This window comes from Bufo gargarizans, chromosome 5, assembly GCF_014858855.1.
Source record: "Bufo gargarizans isolate SCDJY-AF-19 chromosome 5, ASM1485885v1, whole genome shotgun sequence".
NCBI lineage: Eukaryota > Metazoa > Chordata > Amphibia > Anura > Bufonidae > Bufo > Bufo gargarizans.
In genome coordinates, this window is record NC_058084.1 from 189,730,397 (window position 1) to 189,748,839 (window position 18,443).

General features: G+C 44.8%; 1 protein-coding gene across 3 annotated transcripts in view; it reads left to right on the forward strand.

Moving 5' to 3' along the window:
- The window catches only part of TRAK1 (trafficking kinesin protein 1), a 219,504-nt gene that overhangs the window by 64,334 nt on the left and 136,727 nt on the right, over window positions 1-18,443 (forward strand). For 2 of the 3 annotated variants that reach the window (XM_044294148.1, XM_044294149.1), the window contains 2 exons: window positions 6,551-6,851; window positions 14,194-14,351. The gene's annotated coding sequence lies outside the window, so the exon portion shown is untranslated. Of the gene's footprint in view, window positions 1-6,550; window positions 6,852-14,193; window positions 14,352-18,443 lie in introns of those variants that run through there. The other variant, XM_044294152.1, reaches the window with a different exon arrangement.

Consider the following 18,443-nt stretch of genomic DNA (forward strand, 5'->3'; position numbering starts at 1 on the left):
CATTCAGTTTGGAGTTCAGGAGATTGTCTTGACCAGGACCACAACCCTACATGCATTGAAGCAACTGCCATGTGATTGGTTGACTAGATAATCGCATTAATGAGAAATAGAACAGGTGTTCCTAATAATTCTTTAGGTGAGTGTATAAGCAGTCCAAAACATGGAAACTTGGTGCCAGACTCTTTAACAGTACATCTAGTAAGGGGATGAGTAGATTTGCAAATGTTTTTTGTCTTGTATAACTGTAGCCAATAGTGGTAAATTAGGCTGTATTTCTATGGCCATAGTGGGAGATTTATCAAACTGGTGTAAAGTAGAACTGTCTTAGTTGTCCATAGCAACCAATCAGATTCCACCTTTCATTTTTGACAGCTCCTTTGGAAAATGAAAGGCGGAATCTGATTGGTTGCTATGGGCAACTAAGCCAGTTCTACTTTACACCAGTCTATCCTAGTCTAAGATGTGGGTCAGAAAAGAACTTGCTCTATATTTGTTTTTTTTTGTGCAGACCTGCGATTGGCATAAAAAAAATCAAGACAAGGGTGAATGACCACAATGGCATCTGAGTCTAGTCCGTGGAAACATCGCCTGTGGTGTTAGGGAAGTCTAGAAGAAACTGCAGTGGTTACACGTGTACCCAGGGGTGTGTGGCGGATACGCACTGTTGGTATTGGTGCCCTGTTTGTATAGCAGTAGCAGGGATCATGGACTGTATATTCAGTTAGTGTATTTACGTCAGTGGGCAAACATTGCGGGCAATTAGCTGGCAGCCGCTGAAGGCATGACCTAAACAAAAATAACACAGCTGTTTGAAGGCCTATCATGTCTTTCTCCTGGATGAGCTGTGTTCTAATCTATCTGTAGCCTGCACACATTGCGGATTATGCGCGGTTATTCCGCACGGATTTTCGTGAGGATAAACTGCAGCGTAATACTGTACCAGAAAAGTATATGAGATTAGACAAATATCATGTATATTTAGCTTTTTCATTCCATATGGAAATTGACCTGCCTTGCGGATTGTGAAATGCAAGGGTGAGATCTGCGGCAAATCTGCATCTGAGTAACCCATGCGCTTTTTGGTGCGTAAACGCACAGAACTTCGTGCAGAGTTTCTGCAAGACAGCCTGCTCCCGTGTGCACATAACCTTTAAATAATTTTGTCTTTGCTGGGTAACATCATGGAAATTGTAGGATTGTTTTATGGCATCTCTCAGGTCTTCCCGTCAAGTGCCGAGGAAAATTAACAGGCACCAACATATTTGATTTATAGTTTTTGTTATCCTGTCGTTTTAGTGAATTTATTTTATAAACCAAGGATTGATGCCCACTTTAGCTAGTGTGTTTGGCTTGTGTATGGGAGTCAAATCTCTCAGGATACCTGCACGTGGGCGTTGCATGACTACTGTGGTTCCATTTATTTCTGTGGAAGCTTTGGAAATAGCTGAACGAGTGCACTAGGCTGTTTTTGAAAGTCCCATAGAAATGAACGGAGAGCGCACTGCGCCGGTGCGGCTTCCGCTCAGTTCACCGGAAATAGCTGAGCCACACATGCATAGAGGAAGGCCACGCATGAGTCTATTCTCAGTTCACTTTGGAGCTCTTGTTCTAGAGATAGGTGGGATCTGCACCTATTTAACATTGATGAAGTATACTAGCGATGTGACCCCAATGTCTGAGGTGAGACAACCCCTTTAATGGAAGTTTTTCAGGCACTATTTGAATTTGGGATAAACCACCACCAAAAAAACAAGAACCTGACTTTCTCATGACAGAAGATGTCTGGGCTGATAAGGATCGGACTGTTGGATTTCAACATGCCTGATCCTTTTGTTCTCAGTGACGTTTCTTCCCTCCCTCCGTTCAGGACCGTTCCATGCTTGTCCTAGTCCAGTTTGCACGTGGATGTGGGAACGGGAGAGCTAGCTGTGACACAAACAAGCATTCAGCCGACTACTATTGTGTGGATAGCCGTCGTCATGACAATTGAGCAACCATCTCATGAGCCACTTGGTGGATAACTTTGGGAATGTTGCCAACTGCATCACACCCTAGCAGTATGATAACCGCGCAGTGATGTCATGAGCCGAACGATGGAAACCACTGACCCATCTCCCGTTGTTACCCCACTGATAGAGAAGTCTGTCAGGGTAATGTCCAGATGTCTGTCATGTCTTTAATCATTTACTTGGCAGTACATACCCTGATTCTAGTTACTGTGACACTCATTAAGGCCCCATGCACATGGCCGTAATTTCAGTCTGCGTCTGTTTTGCAGACAAGAATAAGTCTTTTCTCTAGATGGGGGAAAGAAAGACCGCATCCTAAGATAAGATGCCTTTATTGTCACTGTACAATACAATGTAATACAATGTACAATACAATGAAATGTTGTTTGGAGCTATCCTAGATGCCATGGACAGGGGAACAAGAACTGACATTTAAACTAAAACATTACACTAGAAAAAAACAAAACATTGCACTAGAAAGCATTACTATTCACAGCATATATATAGCAAGAGCAAAGTAGGAAGTGCTTATGAGTATATATTAGGGCTGCAGCTAACGATTATTTGAATAATCGATTAGTTGCCGATTAATTTCTACGATTAATCGGCAAAAACGACAAAATTACAAAACAGAGGTTTATATGATCTTACTTGAAAAAATATGTTCAAAGGCCATATTAAAACAAATTGTGGACGACACTATTATGGGGGATCTGTGGACGACACTATTATGGGGGATCTGTGGACGACACTATTATGGGGGATCTGTGGACGACACTATTATGGGGGATCTGTGGACGACACTATTATGGGGGATCTGTGGACGACACTATTATGGGGGATCTGTGGACGACACTTATGGGGGATCTGTGGACGACACTTATGGGGGATCTGTGGACGACACTTATGGGGGATCTGTGGACGACACTTATGGGGGATCTGTGGACGACACTTATGGGGGATCTGTGGACGACACTTATGGGGGATCTGTGGACGACACTTATGGGGGATCTGTGGACGACACTTATGGGGGATCTGTGGACGACACTTATGGGGGATCTGTGGACGACACTTATGGGGGATCTGTGGACGACACTTATGGGGGATCTGTGGACGACACTTATGGGGGATCTGTGGACGACACTTATGGGGATCTGTGGACGACACTTATGGGGGATCTGTGGACGACACTTATGGGGGATCTGTGGACGACACTTATGGGGGATCTGTGGACGACACTTATGGGGGATCTGTGGACGACACTTATGGGGGATCTGTGGACGACACTTATGGGGGATCTGTGGACGACACTTATGGGGGATCTGTGGACGACACTTATGGGGGATCTGTGGACGACACTTATGGGGGATCTGTGGACGACACTTATGGGGGATCTGTGGACGACACTTATGGGGGATCTGTGGACGACACTATTATGGGTGATCTGTGGACGGCGCAGTTATGGAGAGGGGGATCTGTGGACGGCGTAGTTATGGAGAGGGGGATCTGTGGGTGGCGCAGTTATGGAGAGGGGGATCTGTGGGTGGCGCAGTTATGGAGAGGGGGATCTGTGGACGGCGCAGTTATGGAGAGGGGGATCTGTGGACGGCGTAGTTATGGAGAGGGGGATCTGTGGGTGGCACAGTTATGGAGAGGGGGATCTGTGGGCGGCGCAGTTATGGAGAGGGGATCTGTGGGCGGCGCAGTTATGGAGAGGGGGATCTGTGGTCGGCGCAGTTATGGAGAGGGGGATCTGTGGGCGGCGCAGTTATGGAGAGGGGGATCTGTGGGCGGCGCAGTTATGGAGAGGGGGATCTGTGGGTGGCGCTGTTATGGAGAGGGGGATCTGTGGATGGCGCTGTTATGGAGAGGGGGATCTGTGGGTGGCGCAGTTATGGAGAGGGGGATCTGTGGGTGGCGCTGTTATGGAGAGGGGGATCTGTGGGTGGCGCTGTTATGGAGAGGGGGATATGTGCACTGTTATGGGCATAACAGTGCACAGATCCCTTTCCTCATAACAGTGCACAGATCCCCCTTCCCATAGCAGTGCCATACACAGACCCCCCCTCCTCCCCATAGCAGTGCTATACACAGACCCCCCCTCCCATAGCAGTGCCATAGACAGATCCTCCCCCCTCCCCATAGCAGTGCTATACACAGACCCCCCTCCCCATAGCAGTGCCATAGACAGATCCTCCCCCCCTCCCCATAACAGCCCCGGCGCTTATAAGTCGGACTAATCACAGTCTGCATCTTTATTTTACCTTTTTACAATGACGCTCCTGTAACAGCCAGGCAGAGCGGACGGCGGCGTAACGTCACTCACTCACGTGACACACCTGCTCCGCCCACCTCATGAATGAAGGAGGTGGAGCAGGCGTGTCACGTGAGTGAGTGACGTTACGCCGCCGTCCGCTCTGCCTGGCTGTTACAGGAGCGTCATTGTAAAAAACTAAAAAGGTAAAATAAAGATGCAGGGACCGCCCGCCCGCATAGCAACGAATCGGCGATTATTCGATAACTGGATTCGTCGACAACGAATCCAGTTATCGAATATAATCGATTACATCGATTAATCGTTGCAGCCCTAGTATATATACAGACTGATTCAGACACCACTGCAGACAAGAGATCAACATGGGTTTATGAATGCAGCAGTCACTTTCAGTCTGTGGTAGTTTCTATACTAGGAAGGGGCAATAATCTCCGAGCATTTAGGAGACTGATTGCTTTGGGGTAAAGGCTGTTCTTCAGCCTAGTGGTGCGGGCATGTAGGGCTCTAAGACGCCTACCAGAGGGTAGGGGAATGAAAAGGCTGTGGCCGGGGTGAGTTGGATCCCCGCAGATAATTTTGCTGCAGCGAGCAGTGAAGATGTCATCCAGTGATGGTAACTGAGTACCAGTGATTCTGCCAGCCATTCTGATGATGCGCTTGAGGGTCTTCTTGTCCTCAGTAGAGCAGCCGGAGTACCATACTGTAATGCAGTATGTGATAACAGATTCTATGGTGCACCTGTAAAAATTGACAAGCAGCTGTTTTGGGAGTTGTGCTTTCTTCAGACTCCTCAGAAAATAAAGCCTCTGAAGGCCTTTTTTGGTAATTTCTGTTGTGTTTTTTTATCCATGACAGGTCCTGACTAATATGAACTCCCAAGAATCTGAAACTTTGAACTATCTCCACGTTTCCACCATTAATGCTAATAGGATGGTGTCCATTTTGTTTCTTCTTCCTAAAATCCAGAATTAGCTCTTTTGTTTTCTTGGTATTGAGTATGAGGTTGTTGTTCTTACTCCATCTCTCTAGGTTCTCAACCTCTTTCCTATAGGCTGTTTCATCATTGTTGGAGATTAGACCTATCACGGTCGTGTCATCTGCAAATTCTATAATGGTATTGGTATTGTGAATAGGTTTACAGTCATTTGTGAAGCGGGAGTAAAGGAGAGGGCTCAACACACAGCCTTGCGGTACCCCAGTGTTTAGTGTTAAGGATGAAGAAAAGTGCTTGCCCATGCGTACGATTTGTGGGCTTTTTGTAATAAAATCCAGTATCCAGTTGCACAGGTGTGAGCTGAGACCCAAGTTGTTAATTTTCGTTGCCAACTTGTTGGGAGGGATGGTGTTAAAGGCCGAGCTGTAATCAATGAACAGCATCCGCACATAGCTGTCTCTCTGCTCCAGTGTAACAGCGCAGTGTGAAGGGTAAGTGAGACAGCATCCTCAGTTTGACCTATGTGCTCTGTAAGCAAACTGGTATTGGTCCATGGAGGTGCAGATATTGCTCTTCATGTGCCTGAGGACAAGTTGTTCAAAACACTTCATAGCAATAGGAGTGAGAGCCACTGGGCGATAATCACTTAAGGTCTTCACCCCGGCCTGTTTTGGAATTGGGACAATTGTGGAGGACTTCAGGCAAGTGGGGACAATGGCCTGCTCTAGTGAGCTGTTAAATATACTGGTAAACACTGTTTTCAGCTGTTTAGCACAGTTTTTTAGGACTTTTCCAGGAACTTCATCAGGGCCAACTGCTTTGTGGGGATTAATGTGGCTGAAGGCCCATTCTACCGCATGTGCTCTCAGCATCAGAGAACATGATGGAGCCTCTTGCTGGGCTAATTTGATGATAGGCAGCTCATTGCCTTTGTCAAATCGTGCAAAAAAATGATTTAGGTCATCAGGAGAGAGAATTTCCAGTGTTGATAGAACAGGTGTGGCTCTTATAATTCGTAATGGACTTGATACCCTGCCACATGCGTCGGGAATCAGAGCTTGTAAAATGATGTTGTATTTTTGTTTTGTAGCAGTGCTTTGCCTCCTTAATGTCCTCACAGCCGATTCGTGTTTTCCAGATCCACAAAAAAATGTTTAGTCATGTGAATGATCCCTAATACTTAATAATACCCAGAAGAGGGCTGGCATGCCTACATACTAAATTGTCATGTCCGGAACTTTATGCGCATTGAATGAAACCTATCCACGTGTATGTTCTCTCTCCATGTAACAAACACATTCACTTTAACCCTTCTTTTTTTTTTCTCCACAGATATCTGACTGTCTGTGACACTAGCAGTCGAACACTTTGAAGGCCTATTGACTACTAGACCACGGCCTCAGCACTGCTTCAACCCATGGCAGTTTGCACATTTTCGTGACACCTGCCAAGCTGGACCCCACAGCTGTGCATCACGACACCTCGGCCGTCATCGTGCCCATTTCGCCAGTAAGCGACAATGCAGTCCTAGCCTGTGCCGCAGGCATTCATGAAGAGCACTATGTAAGCGAAGCTGTGGGACCTGAAGATGTGCTGGGTCAGAGAGAATACAGAGATGCCGGCACCATTACAGGTGGGCGAATTGTCCGTGACCTCGGCATATGGACACAATCTGTCACGTGCCCTTCGCTCAATGTGTTTACTTGCTGATGTAATTATTTGAACTTCTTTTTGGGTTAGTAGCATATGTGAAGATACCAATGCCTTACTGATAAACCTCCATAAACTGTAGTCTTAAAGGAGTTGTCCAACTTCATATAGTTTTTTAAATACACCCTTCTCACCCAGCGGGAGCTGTCAAGGGAAAACGACTTGCCTGTTCCTCGACACTCTGTCCGGCTCCATGGGCCCACTGCAGTCTTCGCAGGCTTTCAGCTCCTGCATGTAAAATTCTAGTATTGCTGGAGATGTGTGCTGCTGCAGCCAATTACTCGCCACAGCAGTGACACTTCTAGGTCATGTGCCGCTGAGGGAAGTGTCACCGCTGAGGCGCCACATCCATTCCAGCAGTTAACATGCGGGGGACTGTAGCACAGTGAAGACAGTGGTAGGCTCATTAGCCAGAACGGAGTGTCGAGAAGCAGTTGGCCTACTTTTACATGCGCTTTTGTTGTCCGGTTTTGAGAACCAACATGAGATCTTAAAACCATAGCAAAACGCATCAGTTTGAATAATACAACCGGCTGCATCCGTTCAGACCAGAAGCAGTTGCATTATATCGAAAATGAACATACTGGATCTGGCACTAAAACCATTTTAAGTCCATGGGCACTGGATCCTATTTTTCATGTCTGAAAAATGTCATTCTTACTGCTAGGACATGGCATCACCTCATAATCGGTGTGGTCTGATCTCTGGTACTCTCGCAGCGAGCAAAGGATTAGGAGCCCCATTCATTGGCAGTTCATCTTCACATGTCCTTCACAGGCGTAGAATTTTTCTTGGCAGTTGACACGGACTTTAGCTTTCTCTGCTTACAATCTAATATCTCTAGGACAGTCCTGAAATGTTGTCTGTCAGGAGAAGCAAGGATCTTGCAGGCTGCATTCTACCATAATTGAACCCTTGTTTCTCTTAGAGACAAGCTGTGTCAGATTTGTCTGGCAGCTTATAATCTCTTCCTTTGGGGCTCATGCACACGACCATATGTATTTTGGTTTCCACAAAACGCGTGTCTGCAAAATATGGATGATGTCTGTGTGACTTGTGGGTCCATGGACTGCATTTTATGGCCAAGAATAGGACATGCTCTGTCTTTTGTGAAGTGAACATATGGATGTGGAAAGCACACGGGTCATCCATGTGCTTTCTGCATCTGTACGTCCCTTCCGCAAAAAGATAGAACATGTCCTTTACTTGGCCACAAAATGTGGACCACAGACTCATTGAAGTCAGTGAGTTGGCCCCAAAAAAAGCAAAACAAAACAAAAAAATAACGAATGCAAAACGGACATCTCACAGACATCATCCGTAGTTTTCTCATCCGTTTATATTGCGTGAAGGTGCTTGTTTGGGAATGTGAACTGGATAGCCGAGGCCAAGGCTAGCTTAACCTCATCCAGAGCATGAAAATTTAGGTATAAGATAGAAATGCCTATTACGGACAAGAACAGGGCATGTTCTGTCAGGAGAAGGACATTCCGATTGCCAGTCCCCTTTAATGCACTTGAGTCACAGTCTATATCCTTGAGAGCTGCCGTTCTTCTGATGGACCTACCATGACTGTGCACGCTTTGACATTCCAGGAAAGTGTGGAATGTTAATAATTCTAGTCACGGGCACCGGACTCCACTTGTGTAACAGCTGCCCTTTCTGCTGACTGGGCATCACTGTCATTTACTGTACGGTTACACAAAGGTAACTTGGCACAAAACCGTTCAGAGTAATATTTGCCCTTGTAGTCGGCAGTGTGTTACCTAAAAGGTGGAAACTTTTGTCCTAGAGGATGTTATCAAATGTGATTGTTACAGGCAGGATCCACATTGCACTAACATGTGAATGAACCGCCTGGGACACAGGATTGATTTATTATGTATCTTTGTCATTGTAATCCGATTCTGACTTAATATTTCATCACCTATTAACAGCCTATACGTGAATGTTTTAGTTTTTTTTTTTTTTTTCCTTTACAAAATGACATAAACGAGTGGATGGTTTTCTGAATATCATTTTTGTAGACACTCTCTGTATTCTATTGATTGGAGGTTTAGCACAACAAAGAGCCTCGCTTGACTTTTTTAGTCTGACCATTCACTGTGCTCAGAGTGACCCCATGGCAGAGCATCACACTTTACACTGCAATTCTCTTCTGTGGACATTTTTATCTAGGCTTATGAAGAGAACAAACGAGCTGTTATCCGAATTCTACTAATCTACCATTTTACTAGCAGATAACCTGTACAGCAGCAGTAAACTAACAATATGTTACCCATATGCAGTATATGGGAGTTTTATCTCTCGGTCTTGACTGCTAGGTAAAGATAATATTTTGTATTTATTTTCCAATGACCTAGTATTGCAGAAATGAGAAGGGAAAAATTCTTAAAAAGTCGTTTTCTATGATATTAAGTTAAAAAAACAAACAAACAAAAAAAACTTTAAGTTGACCAAATATTTTTGAAACATTTTCTTCATTAATAATTGTGTTGCAATGTAAGAAATCCCACTATGATAACTCGTAACCTTTCAATACATTCCTCTTGGTACTTTTTAGGAGTCATTTCCAGCGATGCACAACTTGGCCGTGTAAAAAAAAAAAAAAAGATAATAATAATTTTTACAGGTAAAAAGCTGACAGAGTTACCAGGTTACCCTGTGCAGCATCGCTGGCCATTCGGTAGCCACGCCGACATGTTTGGCACAAGTGCCACACCTGAGGGGTTAATTGCCGCAGTTTGGCGGATCGCACGCCCTGTTATTGAGGCCGGGTATGTGATACCGCTGCCGGCACCCGCTGCCTCATATAATTCAATTAATGTATTAATTACATTCATTAGTGGCGCAGTGCACCCCCCCAGTATTATAAATGATAGCTAGTGGTGGCGCAGTGAGCCCCCCCCCCCAGCGTTTTAGTATCAGTATCATTGGTGGCGCAGTGGCCATAGGCACACCGCCTCTCCCTCATTGTTATATTCATTGGTGGCAGTGGTCCCCTCCCCTCCTCCTCATTGGTGGCAGTTCCGATCAGAGCCCCAGCAGTGTAATCGTGGGGCTCTGATTGGTTACCATGGCAGCCAGGATGCTATTGAAGCCCTGGCTGCTATGGTAAGCTCCCTGCTGCTGTGTGCACAGAGCAGAGGGCAGCAGGGAGTGTGAAGTCCTATTCACAGAGCTCTATTAGGGTTAAATAGGACAAGTTAAATTATTATTTTTTTAAACAAAAAATAATAAAAGTTTAAATCGCCCCCTTTCCCAATTTTTACATATTAATTTTACAAACAATAAAAAATAAACGTATTACATATAGCCACGCCTGAAAAAGGTTGAACTATTAAAATATTACAAAATATTTCCTATGTGGTGAACGACATCAAAAACGTGTGATTCGCCATTTTTTTGTCACCTTCTACCCCCCAAAAATAGAATAGGACTGTTCCATAAAATGCGGAATGCACGCGGCTTTTTTGGTGTTTTATTGTTTTCGCGTGGTATCGAATGGTGTCGAGTATCACAATACTTTTTTATGGTATCGAAATCGAATCAAAATGTTGGTGTCTAGGGAGGATCTTACATTTAGGTGTGGGCTGGTGTCTAGGGAGGGTCGTGCATTAGGTAGGGACAATGGAACGGGTGAGTTCAGGGTTCACTGCCCCTCCATGACAGCAACCAGATTACCTCATTACTCCATTTTCTTTCCTCAGTTGAAAAACTAAAATAAATGATCTCATTGATAACTATGGGAAACTACAGTATTTTGTCAGCAAAAATAAACCTGTCCTGATGAGTTGCTGGCCTGAACTTGAATTCTAGCTTCATTTTTCCAAGTCCTGATTCTGAATGTTTATAAAGAAATGGATTTAATGGAAGGTCATTCGTGCATAGCTGCTGACTGCCCTCTTGTGGTGGTTCGGTTTCATCTGAAAAAACATACACCGTAGCTAGCCATAATCCTGGGTTTCTCAGCCAGGGTTCTGCGAAATCTGGTTAGGGGCATCCTAAAAGACGGCAACAGCAATGTGCTGTATGTACTGATTACTATAGGGTAGTTGTAACAGTTTCTCAAGAGGGTGGAATGTTTGGCAAGGGGTTCTGCAGATTAGTAACTGAAAAAAGGTCATTTGGTGGTATTTACAAGCGTTTTAGAGTTTTGGGTTGAGGAATTTAAAAAGTTTTTAGAAGAAGCTTTAGAATCGTTTTTGGCAGTGTTCTTCTTATCCAGCCCATAGGTGGGATAATTCAGAAGCTTTTTAGTGGTGGAAATGCTTCTAACGCCTCATGCACACGGCCATTGTTGTGGTCCACATCCGAGCCGCATTTTTTGCTGCTCGGGTGCGGACCCATTCACTTCAATGGGGCCGCAAAATGCGAACAGCACTCCGTTCCCCGCAAAACAAAATATAGCATGTCCTATTCTTGTCTGTTTTGCGGACAAGAATAGACATTTCTACAATGGGCTGCCCGTTCCGCAAATTGCGGAAGGTACATGGGCAGCTTCAGTTTTTTGCGGATCCCGCGTTTTGCGGACTGCAAAGAACGGAGCGGTCGTGTGCATGAGGCCTTAGGCTACTTTCATACTAGCGGCAGGACAGATCCGACGGGCTGTTCACCCTGTTGGATCCGTACTGCCGCTATTTCGCCGTGCCGACTATAATGGGGGCGGAGCTCCAGCGCTGCACGGCGGAAGGCCGCCGGACTAAAAGTACTGCATGTCTGGCTTTTTAGTCCGGCGGTCTCTCTGCCGTGCTTTTAAGGGAGCTCCGCCCCCGTCCCCATTATAGTCAATGGGGACGGAGCGGCGGCATGGCGAAATAGCGGCAGGACGGATCTGACAGGGTGAACAGCCTGTCGGATCCATCCTGCCGCGATCCTTCCTGCCGCTAGTGTGAAAGTACCCTAAAAAGTAACACTTCAGCAGCGAATCTCAATATAGTGTGTACATGGTGACGTTTTTTTCTTTTTTCCATTGAAATCAAAGGAAAGCTATAGTTGGCATTTTGATTGCGGATTACTCCGTTTTCTGAGACTGCATCCGCAATGAACTTTAATTGTATGACCATTCCCTAACAGTCTGCACATACAGGCCATAAACTATTCACTTGAAGTGCTGAGTGGCCATTGACGGCGCCGGTTTTCAGCTTCATCATGGCTGTGAGTGCGATTAAACTTAGGCCTCTTTCACACGGGTGTCATATTTTTGGCCCTGATAAGATGCGGGTGCGTTGCGGGAACACGCGCAATTTATTCAGCATGAATGCAAAACATTGTAATGCGTTTTGCACTCGCGTGAGAAAAATCGCGCATGTTTGGTACCCAAACCCGAACTTCTTCACAGAAGTTCGGGCTTGGGATTGATGTTCTGAAGATTGTAATGTGGTTATAAGGGTATTGCAGATGTGCTAGTGGCCAACTAGCAGCCCATATCCCCAGCTCTATGCAAAAAATCCTGGTGACAGGTTTCCTTTAATGATGAGCTGTGGGCTAAAGGACCTGTGGTGACGTCAGATCACATGCTCCAATCACATGGTCCATCACCGTGGTGATGGAGCATGTGATCTGACATCACCACGGGTCATTTAGCCCACAGCTAGTAAAGAAGAGAACGGGAACTACGCGATCAAGAGGAGAAGGTGAGTTAATTTTGTAATTTTTTTTAACCCCTCCAGCACTATTGTACTATGCATTCTGTATTCAGAATGCTATTATTTTCCCTTATAACCATGTTATAAGGGAAAATAATACAGTGAATAGACTGTCACCTAGAAACCATGCGTGAAAATCGCACCGCATCCGCACTTACTTGCGGATGCTTGCGATTTTCACGCAACCCCATTCATTTCTATGGGGCCTGCGTTACGTGAAAAACGCAGAGCATGCTGCGATTTTCACGCAACGCATAAGTGATGCGTGAAAATCACCGCTCATGTAAACAGCCCCATAGAAATGAATGGGTCCGGATTCAGTGCGGGTGCAATGCGTTCAACTCGCGCATCGCACCCGCGCGGAATACTCGCCCGTGTGAAAGGGGCCTTAGGGTTCACTAGTCATAAAATCACTTGCAGAGCACATATTGTAAATTTACTATTTAGTCTACAGATGCACCAAATGTATTAGTGGTTGATGCTGGATGACTTTTGCACCCACATTTCCGTACAGTCTGGTTGCTTGCTGGTGTATCTTAATCCATACCTCTCGCCCCAGTAAACCATGTCCTTTCCAGCTGAGCCTCCTCACCTCTTTTTAAGGCCTCTTTCACATGATCGTATGGCTTTTCCAGTGTTTTGCAGTCCGTTTTAAACAGATCTGTTCCGTTTTTTTTGTTTTTTTGTTTCCGTTGTGTTTTTCCGTATGGCATATACAGTATACAGTAATTACCTAGAAAAAATTGGACTGGGCATAACATTTTCAATAGATGGTTCCGCAAAAACGAAACTGATGCGGTAGACATACAGATGCATTTGCGTATGTGTTCCTTTTTTTTTTTTTTTTTTTTTTTTGCGGACCCATTGACTTGAATGGATCCACGGAACGTGATTTGCGGGCAATAGGACATGTTCTATCTTTCAATGGAACAGAAATATGGAATGCAAACGGAGTAGATTCCGTTTTTTTTTTTTGCGCAACCATTGAAATAAATGGTGCCATATACAGAACGCAAAAAATGGCCTGTAAACGAAAAAATAACTAAATAAGAAGGTTGTGCGACAGAGGCCGTAAAAGTGCCTGGAACAGATAATAATGGCGTAAAGCATAAAGCATTTTTACCACATATTTGCAGTTTTGTGGTCCAGAAATGTGGTACATTTGCCTTTAGTAAATATGCCTGTTGTATGAGTTAGCACTGTAGCCTATTCTGATGATCCAGGTGGCCCTGCTTTTTCTGGTGGGAAACCCCTTTAATAATAATAGTCAGTTGTCTCATCATTGTACTTTTGAATAGACCGTTTTGTCTGCTGTGACTGATGGTTGGAGCGTCGATCCAGGAGGGTCGGGTCGGTATAGCGTGCACTGCAGCCCACCCTAGGGAAGTGGGGCCTGCAGGATTCAAAATGAATTTTTATAGCCCTCTATAGATTATTAGCAGGGGCAGAGGTATGTATCGCCACCTGCCCCCGCCTCTACCTATTTCTGTCAGCAGTTTTGTTGATTGACTCCCAATATGCCTCTTACAATATAATCAGTTGTACAATTTGTACTTTTAATCTAAATTTAGATATAATATAGAATACTTTGAAATAATTATTATAATGCCTTTATAGGGTTGTCATACTATAGAACTGTGCACAATGACAGTGACCGTGTCATGACCGACTATGTGGAGGTCACCCTTTCCCAATCCTGAACTTTGGTCCCTCTGTGGGGTGATTTACCAGAGCATGCTTGAAGGGAGTGCATGTGAGCGAGTACAGGCTTCCAGGTATGTATCTGTGCTGTCCCTGTGTCCGTTGACATAAATATTTTTTACACCAAAATTAGTGTTTTTTTTCATTCCAGAAAGCTGACTGATAGGATACATGTGAGCTGTAGGCTGCGCAATCATTTTGTGTAAATGGGTATTGCTATGTATGTTGGCATACTTCTGTATCATGTGGTCTCTAAAATCCTTTAAAATATACAAATGAAACATTACTATAAAAAGTACTGGTCTTAAAGGGGTTCTCTAGGTCCAAACTGCAATTTTTTTTTATCTACCATACTTAGCCTAAATAATTCATATTTGTCCACCATTATTCTTGTTTTCAGTCTTCTGCACTGCCTTCTATGGATCACCGCATGGTCCTGGATCTCTTGTTGCTTAAAAAGGGTATTCCAAGATTTTACTACTGATGACCTATCCTTGGTATAGGTTATCAGTATCTGATCGGTGGGGGTCTGACACCTGGGACCCCCGCCGATCAGCTGTTTGAGAAGGCACTGGTGCGCACAGTAGCGCTGCGGCCTTCTCACAGCTTGCCAAGCACAACACTGTCTGTCTGATAAATTCGATGGTGGCTGTGCTTGGTATCGCGGTAAACCCCTTTCACTTGTATGGGGCTAAGCCGCTCCTAGGCCACGTGACATATAGGAAAAGCAGAGAGAAGGTCACAGCGCTCACAGGAGCCCCGCTGCCTTCTCAAACAGCTGATCGGCGGGGGTGCTAGGTGTCGGACCTCCACTAATCACATACTGATCACTTAGGCTCCATTCACACGTCCGTATAATGGGTCTGCATCCGTTCCGCAAATTGCGGAACGGGTGCAGACCCGTTCATTCTCTATGGGGACTAAATGGATGCAGTAAGCACACTATATGCTCTCCGCATCCGCATTTCCGGAGCACGCCCCCGAACTTCCGGTCCGCGGCTCCTGGAAAAAATAGAACCTGTCCTATTCTTGTCCGCACATGCGGACAAGAATACGCATTTCTGTGGGGGTGCCGGGCGGGTGTATTGCGGATCCACGATGCATTGCGGACGTCTGAATGGAGCCTTTTCCAGAGGACAGGTCATCAGTATTAAGATCTCAGAAAACCCTTTTAACTTTTTGTTCACTGCTAACCAAACCCATGATCTCCAGAGCTAGCTCCTCCTGTCTGTGATGTCAGCGATGGCGCCAATACTTCTAAGAGACAGAAGAGAAGTTCCAGATGAGACGTCCGCGAGGGGCCGCACATTTCATCCGGAGCACTGCAGAGGGTGAAATCTACAGTGGATATCCACAGCGTAAATTGGCATGATGCGAATTTAAAATCCATGCCGCCGTTCAATTTATGCTGCAGAGTTTTGTTCAGCATGTGGATGCAATTTCTTAAAATCTCATCTACTCTGCAGTTAAAGGGAACCTGTCACCAGGATTGTGTGTATAGAGCTGAGGACATGGGCTGCTAGATAGCCGCTAGCACATCCGCAATACCCAGTCCCCATAGCTCTGTGTGCTTTTATTGTGTAAAAAAACGATTTGATACATATGCAAATTAACCTGAGATGAGTCCTGTATGTAAGATGAGTCAGGGACAGGACTCATCTCAGGGTAATTTACATATATATCAAATAGTTTTTTATCCACAATAAAAGCACACAGAGCTATGGGGACTGGGTATTGCAGATAGGCTGCTAGATGGCCGCTAGCACATGTCCTCAGCACTATACACAAAATCCCGGTGACAGGTTCCCTTTAATTTGAAATTCTGCAGATATGGCACAGGCACATGTATTGCGGCAAATCTTCAGCATGTCTGCTATGTGTGAGCATAGCCTTAATGAGCTACTGGAACGTAAGCAGTGAGTCTAGAGAGTTTTACAGTTAAGACTTGTGATGTAATATAGATATGACCACTAGGTGGCACATGGAACACTTACAATCCTTGGCAATGAAAAGCTTTGCTGCAGTGTAGAGGTGCATCCTGCTCAGAAGTGACTACATTTTTCTTAGTTTTATGGCTCCTGTTTAGTTTCACACGTTCACCAGTTTAGCTGCAAAACTGGATTTTTCAGATATACATTATGTGGCGGCAGAAATGTTTTTTTTATGTAGTTACTGTATTTTTTATGGTTAATACAGCAGTGGCATGACCAGGGCCATTGCGGCTCAGAATTGAATTCTTTGAAAACCAAATATGTGGATGGAGATTATAGGCAAATCATAAATTCAAACCTACAACCTTTCTTTGCCATTTAACTTTTTACCCTATGTGGACAAAATTAATTTTTATGAATAAGAACAATTTTTTTTTTTTTTTATTAAAGTGGTATTCCAGTGGGGGGGAATTTATCATGAGGGGAATATCTGAAGTCCGTTTTGCTTGAGTCTGTGTACTGTGCACCAAATTTATCATGGTGTTTGTGAAATTTGGCGCATCTTTAAACCTAATCATTTTGACTAGAAATGTTACTCCAGTTTTCCTACTCGTAGCTCCACCTTTACGCCACCTACCGTAGCTTGCTACTTTTTTTGCAACTTAAAAAGCTGCAATCTGGAGTTAAAGGTATTAACATAGCTACCCACACCCACTTTACCACCCACTCTTCAAAACTGGAGTGAGTGGCATAAAAAAGTAACAATTTGCAAAATGTTTGCATAATGGCGCCTTCACACGCAGCAAATTTTGTGGCAGAAAATTCTGCAACTGAAAATCGGTTCCATTCATTTGAATGGGGGAGCAAGCCAATGGATTTCTGCAAGCCCCATTAAGATGAATGGAACTGATTTAGGGTCCATTCACACGTCCGTAGGACGCGGAGCCTCAAAACACGGACACTGGCAATGTGCGGACAAGAATAGGACATGTTCTTTTTTATTTTATTTTTTTGTCGGGAACAGAATTGCGGATCCGGAAATGTGGATGCGGACAGCACATAGCATCCGTTCCGGCCCCATTGAAAATGAATGGATCCCCAAAATCCGGAACGGATCCCGGAAAAAAATTGTGGACGCGTGAATGGACCCTTAGTGCGGGATTTTGTACAACAATATCTGACGAGTGTGAAGGCACTCTAAGGGACCAAAAAAGTTGCAAAGCGCCTATTTTGCTGCTTTTTGAAGCCAGTATTGTGGAGTGCAGGGCTTGATAAATCCCTGATCTGCACAGCAGCGCTTCCATTCCCTTCACAGCCAGTAGATGGGACTGCTGCCGCACTTTGTTCTGGAGGTCCTGGCGGTCATACCCGCACTTATTAGAAAGTGAGAATTTAGCCTAGCAATTTGCCATCTCTTTTAAAGTGAACCTGTCAGGCGATTTATCATCTGCTATCTGAGAGCAGGATATAATAGAGAAAAGCTGAGCTCTCGGATATGAGATTATACGATTTGGAGCAGAATTTCTCAATGGAAAGCAGAGTAAATCCTGACAGGACTCCTAGGCGAGCCAGAGAGTCCTGCTTACCCCTCCCATGCAGGATGATTGACAACCTTTCCTGTCAAGATAGAATGAGTTCTATTTTTTTGACGTCCGTTATTCACTAGCCATAAAAAACCTGCTTTGTGATTAAACCCATAGACCAGGGGGTGCTCGAGTACTTTTTGTAAAGGTTTCCTGAGTCTGCCGTCGGGTCCAGGTCCGAGCCACAATAAAATGCAAGGACGACTATGCCGATGGCACGTAATACACTCAGCAATTTCTTTTTACAGTAAGATACACTTCTACCCATCCAACAGTAATTGTGCCCAAACACACAATAAAAATGTCTCCTTAGTGCCATCTACAATATTGATGTGCCTTCCCACACAGTATGATGCCCCTTTAATATGCCAAAAGAGTAGGATGCTTTTAAATGGATGTCCTTTAAGGGTGCATTCACACGACCGCAAATGTTTTGCGGTCCTCAAAACACGGATACCGGCCGTGTGCGTTATGCAATTTCGGGAGCGCTCCTGGCCGACACTATATAGAGAATGCTTATTCTTGTCCGCGGTTGCACTATCTTTTTTGAGAGGCCGCGGAACGGAACAACGGTGCGCTGTCCGCATCTTTTGCGGCCCCATTGAAATAAATGGGTCCGCATCTGTTCCACAAAATTGCGGAACAGATGCAG